At 49.8% G+C, this 10,844-nt stretch overlaps 1 pseudogene; it reads left to right on the top strand.

Annotated features, from left to right (window-relative positions):
• Window positions 1-2,278: 2,278 nt before the first annotated feature.
• On the top strand, window positions 2,279-10,056 carry LOC141410482 (pyrethroid hydrolase Ces2e-like; annotated as a pseudogene).
• Window positions 10,057-10,844: the final 788 nt, after the last annotated feature.

Here is a 10,844-nt window from a genome sequence, read left to right as displayed (position 1 = left end):
GTCACAGTGTGTGTCCACGGAATACCGCTTCCAACTAGGGATGGGTCCGTGCAATCCAGAGACCATGACCCTAAAGATGGAGAGATTTGAAGGGGTTCCGGTAAAGCATGCATCCTTGAGAGCAAAGAAGAATTGCAGGGTGAAGGGGACAGTCACAGCTCCCTGCCTCTGCTCAAGTGGTTGTTTTTGCCCTGTCAAAGTTCTCAAACATTCCCTGCTCTTTCCTTTCTGCCCTCAATGTCTTCATCAGACTGTGACTGCAATTACAGTGAACTTAGTACTGCAGGATTCAGGCAGGGCTTCCTGAGGTGCTGCAAAAGGCACTCAGCACCTTTAGAAGAGGAGAAGGGGGAACGGGAAGAGGGGAGGCAACCACGCCCTTAATGTAGCCCTGGCCCCCCTTGTAATCTGCTTAGTCATTGCCACTCTCTTGTAGCCCTCTTTGCCAGGCCAAGTCAGAGCCCCAAGTCCTGCTGCTGAGTACAAAGTCTAGCCAGATATCAGTTGCTGTCACCGAGTCTGGGCCTGCTCTGCAGAACTGACCTAGGCCTGAGAGAGGACCACGCCCCTCAACCAACACCCAGTGCAGCAGGGGACTGTGTCCAGTGGGCTCCTGATCCTTCTGCTGGGACTGAGTGAGGCTCATATGGAGGAGATGGCAACCGGGGTCAGATCTGCATAAACTGTGCAGATGCCAAGTCGATGCCAGTTGTTCAATGTGCTCCTGACCATTTGCTCTTATGGGTCTTACAACTGATTTGATCGAATGGGTGTGTCACTGTACATGAAATCTAAACTTTGAGCTTCTGCCTCCAACCTCCTTCCCCATAGTGCGCATTCTCTTGCTCTCTCTCTCTCTCTCTCTCTTTCTTACTCTCTCTCCCTCTGTGCTGATATACTTCTGAGACTTATTCACTGCATGAATTTATTATGATCTTGGCCATGGTAAAAGTCAATGAGTTGGTGGAGTGGAAGTGGCTGAGCACGAGAGCACCCTGCCCATGAGATGGACAGTAGTCACAGAACTAGGAATGAGGGAGAAACCCTGTTGCTGTCCAGTTAACATGAAGGAGCTAAGAGATGACCCAGTATGGGAGGAGTGGGCATCTTTCAGCCCCCACAGCCCAGCTGTAATTAGGTGAGGAATATTAAGGGCAGGGAGAGCTCTGCCCACACAGGGACTGCAATATTGGATGGGAGACCTTGAATGGACAGAAGGCCTTGATGAATGGGCAAGGTCAAGGAGAAGCAGTGATCCAGGCTCCTGGCCCCTCAGTCCCGGGGAAATGCGGTTGCTGCCACCATGGCTCTGAGAAGGGACAAAAACTGTGCCGGATGGGCTCTGAGTGCCTATGGGGGCAGGAACGCCGAGGTAGTTGTTGGTTTTCAGGGAGCAGGTAGTTGTTGGTTATTGGCTGTCTGAGATTGACTTTAACGATGTTTCTTCTTGGAAGTCAGGCTGGGTGGATGATCTCAGTCCCAGGATGGCAGCCGTACATCCACACAGCCCTCAGGATGCTCAGAATCTCCAGGAGAGGCCCTGACACCCGTGGCTCATCAAAGCTCTACTTAGTTCCTAGTGCCAGAACCAACAGGCTCCCATTTCATGATGTTCCTGTGGATAAGTAACTGTGCACTGGATTGGGTCAGGGGTGATGGGAACCTGCTGAAGTACCACAGTCTCAAGTATATTACAAAAGAAGGGCCAAGGCGGAGTTGGGAAGGGCCTTCAGATTGTGGACTCTAAGAGATAAGGAACTGTTGAAGGGGATGAGTGCAATGCATGCTGATGGTCTGTAGGAGTTCTGCAGATGAAGGATGCAATTACTTAGTTAAAAGGTACTTGCTCAAGCAGTTCCCTTCACCTCATCAAAGGTTGGAGACATTGTCCACCTGTGGGATCCCGAGCAAACACCTCCTCAGAGATGCCCTCCTGGCTTCTCCAATTACAGCCTTTTGCTCCCTCTTTTCACTCCTTATAGTCTACTCACTAGGATTCAGACTGCAGAGACAATGATCATGCAGTGAGTAGCTCTGTGTAGGGGCTTCCAGGTATCTCTGAGTTAAGCAGAAGGCACATTGAAACTTTGGAGGATCTAAAGGGGGCATGGGAAGAGGGGTGGCAGCCATACACTACTTGCTGGCCACTCGTTTCCTGGGACTGATGCCTGTTCACTTGCTACTATCATGCAGCACCCACCTGGCGCTATTCCTACCCCTTCCCTGTCCAAACTCCAGTCAGGATGAAACACTGCGGACACAGTGCGGCGAGTCAACCATGCAGCTAGAACAACTGCCTATGTGGCTGAAAACCGTGGCCTGTGGGCTTCTGCTTCTCCTTCTCCAGGTCCAAGCTGAGACTTCTGCAGGGGATGACAGGGACTAGGGTCAGATCTGCCACACTGTGCAGCTCATGGGAGCTGGGTTTGAGGAAGAGTAAACAAATTTTATTATTTGTGGAACAAGCATGAGGAAAGGGAGAGTCAAGGCCTTAAACCTCTGTCATCCCACGTCTGAGAGAAAATGTCCACCTTTTCAAGGAGAGTTCAGGGGGTGACTTGAATGAGTGATTTCCTGTGTGTCCACCTAGGTTATTGGCCGTGATTCTCTAGGTGTCTGTCACCACTTCTCTAAAGCTTTACCTTGGCTGGAAGGTTTACTGCTCTGGTGGTCAGGAAGAAATAAAGGGTAGAAGACCCCCGGGGTAATTGAAGAACAAAGGGAGTTAACCTTTGTTACCAGATTCTCCAGCAATTAGATAAAGAGGGAAAGAGAGTCAGTTTAATCAATCAGCAGAGTATCCTGGCCAGAAGACAAGCTAGCTATCCAGAAAGGCTTTTCCTTTTCTGGTCCCAGTTACACCTGTGATAAAAATTCAGGTGTGGGAACTTTGTGTCCACCTAACATGTCCAAAAGCCTAGGGTGGTCCTTGAAGCTGAGAGGGTCAGGGCTGGCTGAAGACACATCACTGAATAGGCAGGTGATTGAGGTGGGTTGTGAAGAACTAGGAGGGCAGATCAGAAACCTGGGGTGCGATTTAGAACCTTTTCCTCCTGCATTTGTGGTCAGCACACGATGGTGATAATACATTCATAGTGCTATTTGTCTCTGATTGTGACATCTCCTGGGCCAGAAAAATCCCCTGCCACTCTCCAAATAGGCCCCAGGCAAGGTTACTGGCCCTGAAGGGATTCACAAACCCCTGGTACCACATCTCAAAGCTGAAAGGAGAGACCACTTGGGTTCATTTCATACTATGAACCTGACCTGGACAAAGTAATGACTTTGCTTTCAGAGCAATGGGAATGTGCTCTTTGCGTGCCACGTACTCTCCAGGATCTTATCAGAAGTTCATGCTCTCAGGGCTCGATGCCCAGAATGTATGTGCAACCCTTGACCTCACTCTTCCCTAAATCCCCTGGTGTGGGACCTGAAGATATCTTCCCCCATTTCCCCAATCTAATCTGCCCTAAGAATTCCCCACCCATGGCCACCACTGATGGACTCCTTATCTTACCCATTCCTGGTCAAGATCTGGGAAGTCCCCAGGGCATTCTAGGCAAGACCTCACTGATGACTCCACTTTAAAATGGGATATGGAACAGAGAGCTGGAGGATCATGGTTCAAAACCAGCCCTAGGCAAATAGTTCATAAGACTCTATCTCAACAAAACTCAAAAGAAAACATCTGGTAGAGTTGCTCAAGTGATAGAGTGCCTGCTTGTAAGCTTCATGCACTGAGTTCAGACTGTAATGGCACAAAAAATTACAAATGGCCTAGTATTTGCATGTAACCTGAGCTTGTAGCTTTTGAAAAGCCTCCAGGTTGCATATAGTGACTACTTCAATGTGAATGCTATATACATATTGTTACACTATGTTGTTTAGGGAACATGAACAAAAAGTCTGTGTGTGTCAACACATGCACAGAGTTCTTTGTTAGCTTGTTTTTAATATTTTCAATCTGCAAGATTGAATGAAGCCAGGGATATGAACTCACTGAGATGGAGGTATAGTAACTGGCACTTGTCTACACCACACTCCTGGCTTCTACAGAAGAACAATCAAATTCCCTTGGGCTGTGAACATATTGTGAATTTCATGCTGTTTAGAGCATTCACAAAATTAACTACATCCATTCCCCAAGCCCCAAACACAACCCCTAACCTAAGCCCTAGACACCAATCTGCTGCCCCTCTTAGTGATATAAAATTTTGAACTTTTCATGAAAATAGAATTAAGTAGCGAGTGCTGTGGGAGGGTCAGTGTTAAAAGGAGAAACCATGTGAAGCCAATGTTTGCGGACCAGCGTCTTGACAAGGGCAGACCTGGGAGTAGCAAGGAGGTGGCAACACTCACAGCGTGCATGACATCTCATTGGGCAGGACCAACTCTCATGTGCTTCTCTCCACTCACAGTCAAGAACTCAGCCGGACCCATCAGCACCACTCTCACAGGGCAGGTGCGGGGCAGTCCTCGTCCACGTGAAGGGCACCAATGTGGGGTCCACACCTTCCTGGGAATTCCCTTTGCCAAGCCACCTGTAGGACTGCTGCAGTTTGCGCCCCCTAAGCCTGCTGCACCTTGGAGTGGTGTGAGGGATGGGACCTCCCACCCAGCCATGTAAGCTCTCCCAGGGCCCAGGGAACTTCAGGCCTTTGGGTAGGGCCCCCTGACCTCTGGACTAGGCCTACTGGTTCTTCCATCGGAACTCACAGATGTTTTCCCTCTGCCTTGGGAGGATTCCACATGCATTTTTCCAGTGAATTGGCTAAGGTTGAGAGAGTGGAGCAACCCTGCCAGGCTCAAACTCAGGGCTTGGTACCTGGACATGTGAGCTCCGGGTGCTGTGGTAGGAGCAGAGACACAATTGGGTGTTCCCGGTGTTCTCAGCACCAGGGGAGGTGTCTATGGGAAATGTCCAGGTTGGCTCCATGATTTGTGAGAGCTCCTGGCTCCAGCAACAGATACTGCAGGATCCTAAGCAGGGCAGCAGTGATGCTTCCTTGGAAATCCACTCTCCACAGGAATTGTGCCAACCTGCAGAGCCAGGAGCCATTAGAAAAGGATCTCGTTTATGTGCTTCCAGGTGGAGACTCTGTGGGAGGGTTGATGTTCCTGTTAGTCTACACTTGGGATAAGGATTGTCCTACTTCCCTATGGGAAAGAGGTCCCCAGTCATTCATGCAGTACTTGTGAGTGGTGTGGTGGGTCTTGAGGTGGCTGCTCCCTTGTTCCAGGTAAAAGGAGTGAATGTCAACATTTGCAGTCAATGGATCCTGTAGAGACTGCTAGGAGTCATGATTTCCCATTCTCAGTAGATGTGAGATCCAAGGCCTTCAACAACCTTGAGGCCTCCCTTGAGTCTTGCTCCATTATAGCTCCTCTAGAGCCTGTGGTTTGTACCTTGCTGGGGAGGGACTTCTTCACCTGTGTGTCAGAGAATAAAGAGAGCAGAGTCTAAGGGCTGAGGAGAGCAAATCTAACACCTGGGTCTAAGATTGGCCACTGTACAGTACCTGGAAAAAGTGATTGCCATTTTCACCAGGTGTCTGCAAACTTCTGATATAATGAATACAGACGCTCTGAAGCAGCTGAAGCAGACCCTTCCTCCTGTTTCCATGTCTGCGGACTGCCTGTATCTCAACATCTACTCACCTGCCTATGCCCATGATGGCTCCAACCTGCCTGTGAGTGATATGCCATGGTCACCTAGGGACAGAGGACCTTTATTTACAAGGAGATGGAATGAGCCAAGATCACCTGGCTCCCAATGTAATGTGAACCTGAGGAGAAGTCTCTCACTGCCATGTCCACAAAGTCTTTTCACCCAGAAAGGGAAAGCAACCATAGTATGGGAACACAGAGGCCTGACAACTCCAAGAGGTCAGAGGTCAGAGGCCTTAGCCTTTTTATGAACAGAGGGCTCACTCTAAGAACTTGGGCCGAGAGAACCCATGCAGGTGCCCAAGTGCTCATCTTTGACATCACCCAAGTCCTCAGCCATGGACCATCTACTGTGCCAATGAGGTTAGGTGACATTTCCATTAATGTTAAGTGAGCCACTCAGAGAAACACCATTTTTCTTTTCTCTACACATGTGTAGAGAATAATGGAACCATTTTGCAATCTTGGAGCCATTATTCCAGGATTGGGTTCAAGAGGTGGCCCCAAAATATTTACTGAGTGGTCTTATGTCCCTAATGCATGGTCCAGCTCAAGGAGAACTGAGATAGTTCTTTCTACAGGGGCAGGTGCACAGGCCGACGTGAGCAGTATAGGGAGAGGCCAGAGAGGGTATGGGCTGGGTCAGAACGTGTGATGTCTGTCTTATTTCCTCAGGTGATGGTGTGGATCCACGGAGGTGCACTGGTTGCAGGCATGGCTTCCTCATATGATGCTTCCATACTGGCAGCCACTGAGAATATGGTGGTGGTCGCTATCCAGTACCGCCTGGGTGTCCTGGGCTTCTTCAGGTGAGCCTAGGCCTTGAAAGGAGAGTGGGAAGTCGGTAGGCCCAGTTCAGGCCTGTGACCCTTGTCTCTGCCAATTTTCAGCACTGGAGACCAGCATGCAGGTCAGGTGGCCACCCTTCGTAGGGTCCAGAAGAACATCGCCCATTTCGGGGGCAACCCTGCCAGAGTCACCATTTTGGCAAGTCTGCAGGTGGCACTAGTGTGTCCTCACATGTTGTGTCCCCCATGTCCAAAGGACTCTTCCATGGTGCCATCATGGAGAGTGGGGTGGCTCTGCTGCCAGACCTCATCGCAGCTCCTCTGAGATGGTCTACACAGTGAGTGACCTCAACTACCCTAGCTTACATCTGCCTCCCCCTTTGTCTCCATGGAGGTCCTTTGGAAAACGTCACTGTCCTGTGAATTGATAAAGGGCTCAAAGGTTATAATGCACACCCCCTGCCTCGTAGAGGCTAAGTGTGTTCTCTTGTCAGGAAAGTTGCCACCCTGGGGCCGCTTTCATGAGCAGAAACTTGTAAACAGTTAGGGTGTCCTATGTAGCCCTGACCTCTAAACATCAGGGATGTGGAAACAATTTCACATGTGCAGCAAGCCATACACTGTACCCTGGAGATATCTTGACACATGGAGCATGGTGGAGTCTGGGAAAAACTTTCTCCTGTGTGAAAGGATGAGTCAGCCCTTGCCCTGTTTCCTTACAGATGGTTGCCAAACTGTCTGCCTGTGGGTGGGTAAACTCAGAGGCCCTGGTACACTGCTTGAGAGGCAAGAGTGAAGAGGAGATTCTGGCTATTAACAAGGTCAGGCTGATAGTGTGGGTATGGGGAAAGGGACAATACACAGGGTTTGAGGAGTCAGTCCTTACTACACTGAAATAATGACCTCTCCTCCATGACATGGTTCCCTTAAGCCATGAATGCAAATGGAGACCAAGAGAGACTAAACTATATATAAGATCTTTTTGGATGGGTGTGAGAATCCTGGGGTGAATTTAGAATGGGAAAATTAAATCAAGGGCCTTAGAAAATGTCCTGTGCCTGACCTGGGTCCGTGACCTTGAATGCCCCTTCAGCCTTTCAAGACCATACCTGGATGGTGATGGGGCCTTCCTACCCAGACATCCCCATGAGCTGTTGGTCCCTGCGGATTTTCAACCTGTCCCCAGCATCATAGGTGTCAACACTGATGAATATGGCTTTGTCCTCCCCAATGTAAGTCTCACTTCCAACTCCTGGGACCCTAGGAATCTCATGTAGTGGGGAGGAGGCCTAGCAGTATAGGGCTTCATGGCATTACTTAAAGTCTCCTTCCACACCCAGTACCTGGGCTACACTGAAACCATAAAAGAAATCAACAGAGGAACCTTGCCTGCTATTATGGAGAGCATGACAGCAAACATGGTGAGTGAGGATCCAGGGTTGGATGCCATGGAGAGATATCCCAAGACATCTTGCTGGTGCAGTAAACTCAAGGGATAAAGGATGGGCTTGGACTAATGCTGGGGCTCAAGTGCTTAGAACCCATGACCAAAGCATGGGGCCTGAGGAACCCTAGTACCGCAAGAAAAGATGAAGGATGTGAGTGTTTGTGGTGGGGCCAATCCTCAGCTTGGACCTTGCCCAGTACACCTGGGCCCCATTCCCCCACCCTGAGGCACTTTGCTCCATGTCCTGGGTTCTGCCTATAATGACTCTCCCTGATTCTCCTGGGATAGGACTTGCCTGCTGGTTGTGGTGGTCTCTTGCTGGAAGAGTACATGGGGGACACTGAGGACCGACAGATCCTCGAAGCCAATTTCCATGAGATGGTGGCAGACTTCACATTTGATATACCTGCGCTCCAAGTAGCACATTTTCAGCGTGAGTACATATGTGACTGAGGCCTGACTGACATTGGGGAATCCAGACCTGTGGTCCCAGGTGAGCTCTATGGTGTCCTGGTCCCAATCCATATCCTTATCAGCTCTGAGTGCCACACACTTGATGTTCCACATATCAGCACATTGTCATGGCTAATGTGAGAGAGATTTCACCACATTTTACAGAAGACATACTGAGTCAATAACAGCCAGTGACTCTTCCAAGGCCACACAGCTTGGAAGCCCAAGACCATGACTGAACCAAGGCCTTCCCACTGGGCCTGCTCCAGCCTGGTGCTCCCCTCCTCATCATCCAGATTCCAGACAGCTGTGGTCCTAGATCACACTTCAGTAATGGTGAGGAAGGACAGTTCAAGGTGACAGACCACTACACTCAAATCTGTCTACACCTCTAGGTTCCCTTGCCCCTGTCTACTTCTATGAGTTCCAGCATCAGTCCAGCATTTTCAAGGACATCAGGCGGCCCCACAGGAAGGCTGATCATGGCGATGAGGTGTCTTTTGTCTTTGGATACTTCTTGAACAGCAATAGTGAGTTTTCTTCATTTCCAGGAATTGGGACGACCCTGCTTTGGACCAGATGGGTGATTGTCCTTGCTGTCCACAAGTGGAAAACTGAGGCTCAGAAAGTGACAGAATCACATGTGCACCTACTTATAGCCCCAAAATACCACTTGGGTTACAATCCAAGCTCTCACAGACTCTAGCCTGTGTTCCTTCCACTGTCTTCACCTACCATAGGGTCCCAAATGGGTTTTTGGGGGGTGTTTCAAAGGCATGATTGTTCCTAAAGGATATCCCAGAGTTAGAGGAGAGATGGGGCTTTTAGGTCCGGAATGAGCTCAGGACAGATACAGCTCAAGGTTGGAATGAATAAGCGAAGGGCAAAGGAGAGCCTGGCCCTGAGTGTTAGGGGAGGGAACGGGACTTGGCCTGGGGTCCAGGGTCAGGTTTGGAGGGTGTTGAGGGTGGAGCCTGATGGGGTGCCCTGATATGGTGGCCAGATCTTGACCTGTCCTCCTCTATGCAGCTGACTTCACTGAGGAGGAGGAACTGCTAAGCAGAAGGATGATGAAGTACTGGGCCAATTTTGCTCGGAATGGGTGAGAGCACCCCAACATCCCCCAATCCCTGCATTGGGCTCATCCAGCACTCCCCTTCTCTGGGATGGCCTCATTACTATGAATGCATCCTTAATGATAGGATTGTTCCCTTCCCAACCCACCAGGAGGAGGTGACGATGTGAGTGCCAGTCATTTGGCCCTTGTCCAAGAGACATGAAAGTTGGTCCAGTGTACTATGTCAGTACCAGAGCCTACGTCAGAGAAGAAGGGACAAATAGGCCAATTGGCTGTGTCAGTTTCCAAACACCGGGTCCTTACTTTCCTTTGTCTGGATAGGATGTGACTTTCAGTCTCTACACACCCTTAGCCTGCTGGTTGCTTGGCCGGACCGAGATCTGGGACTGGTATCAGAATGTCCCCAACAAACCCTACTGTGATGTTGTGTCCACAGGAACCCCAACAGTGAGGACCTGCCCCACTGGCCTAGGCTCCATCACGATGAGCAGTACTTGAAGCTGGACATCCAGCCTGCACTGGGCCAGGCCCTGAAGGCCGACAGGCTGCAGTTCTGGACCAAGACCCTACCCCGGAAGATCATGGAGCTTACAGGGCCTAAGAAGAATCATTGAGAGCTGTAGCACACTGTGTCCAGGGAGAGAGTGGGCTTGAGTTCAGATGGCATCAGCCAGAGGTGCCCACACAACCAGGTAGGAGCTGAGGTTGACTCCCACTGTCCGGTAGTCATAAATCCCTGCACTCAGCCTATACTTATAAATAATTCACTGTGTGATGTTCATTGCCACATCGCCCTGAGCCCTCTCTTGTTAGACGTACTCAATAAATGGCCATATGAAAATGTGGATGGATTAGGCCCAATGCATGATCACACTATTCCACACAACACTGGCTCTTGGCCCCTTCCTCTCAGGCTCACCTTGTTCCTCTTCCAGCCTTCCCTCTCCCTATCCTCCCAATCCCCAATTCCATTTAAATAAAGACGCTGCTTTGAGCAATGTTATCCGCATCAGGGGGTCAAAAATCTCATCTGTACCTCGAGAAAAGTCCTGTTTTCTCTCTCATCTGTAAGGGGCCAATAGAAACCCCAGTACTAAAAGCCCTGGGGTTTAGTGAGTTCAGCTGGTACAACAGGATTATCATAAGAAGTACCCAGCACTGTGGGGAGGGTCTGAAATCCAAGCTACTGGGGAGACACACAGGAGGGTTGCAAGCCCAGGAGTTCCAGGTATTCAGAGAAACATTGCAATAACCCCCTGCTTTTCAAAAACAAAGCCACAAATAATCATATGCTGGTTATTTAAAAGGAAGAGCAGCTTGTTCACAGTTTTGGAGACTGAGAATTCCATGGTGAGGGTTAACCAGATTTGGTGTGGAATAAGAGAACTGTCTCTGGAGAAATTATGGCACC

The sequence above is a fragment of the Castor canadensis genome, chromosome 15, assembly GCF_047511655.1.
Source record: "Castor canadensis chromosome 15, mCasCan1.hap1v2, whole genome shotgun sequence".
NCBI classification, from domain to species: Eukaryota; Metazoa; Chordata; class Mammalia; order Rodentia; family Castoridae; genus Castor; species Castor canadensis.
The sequence above is the reverse complement of the archived record's forward strand: the minus strand, read 5'-3'. Positions and strand labels throughout refer to the sequence as shown.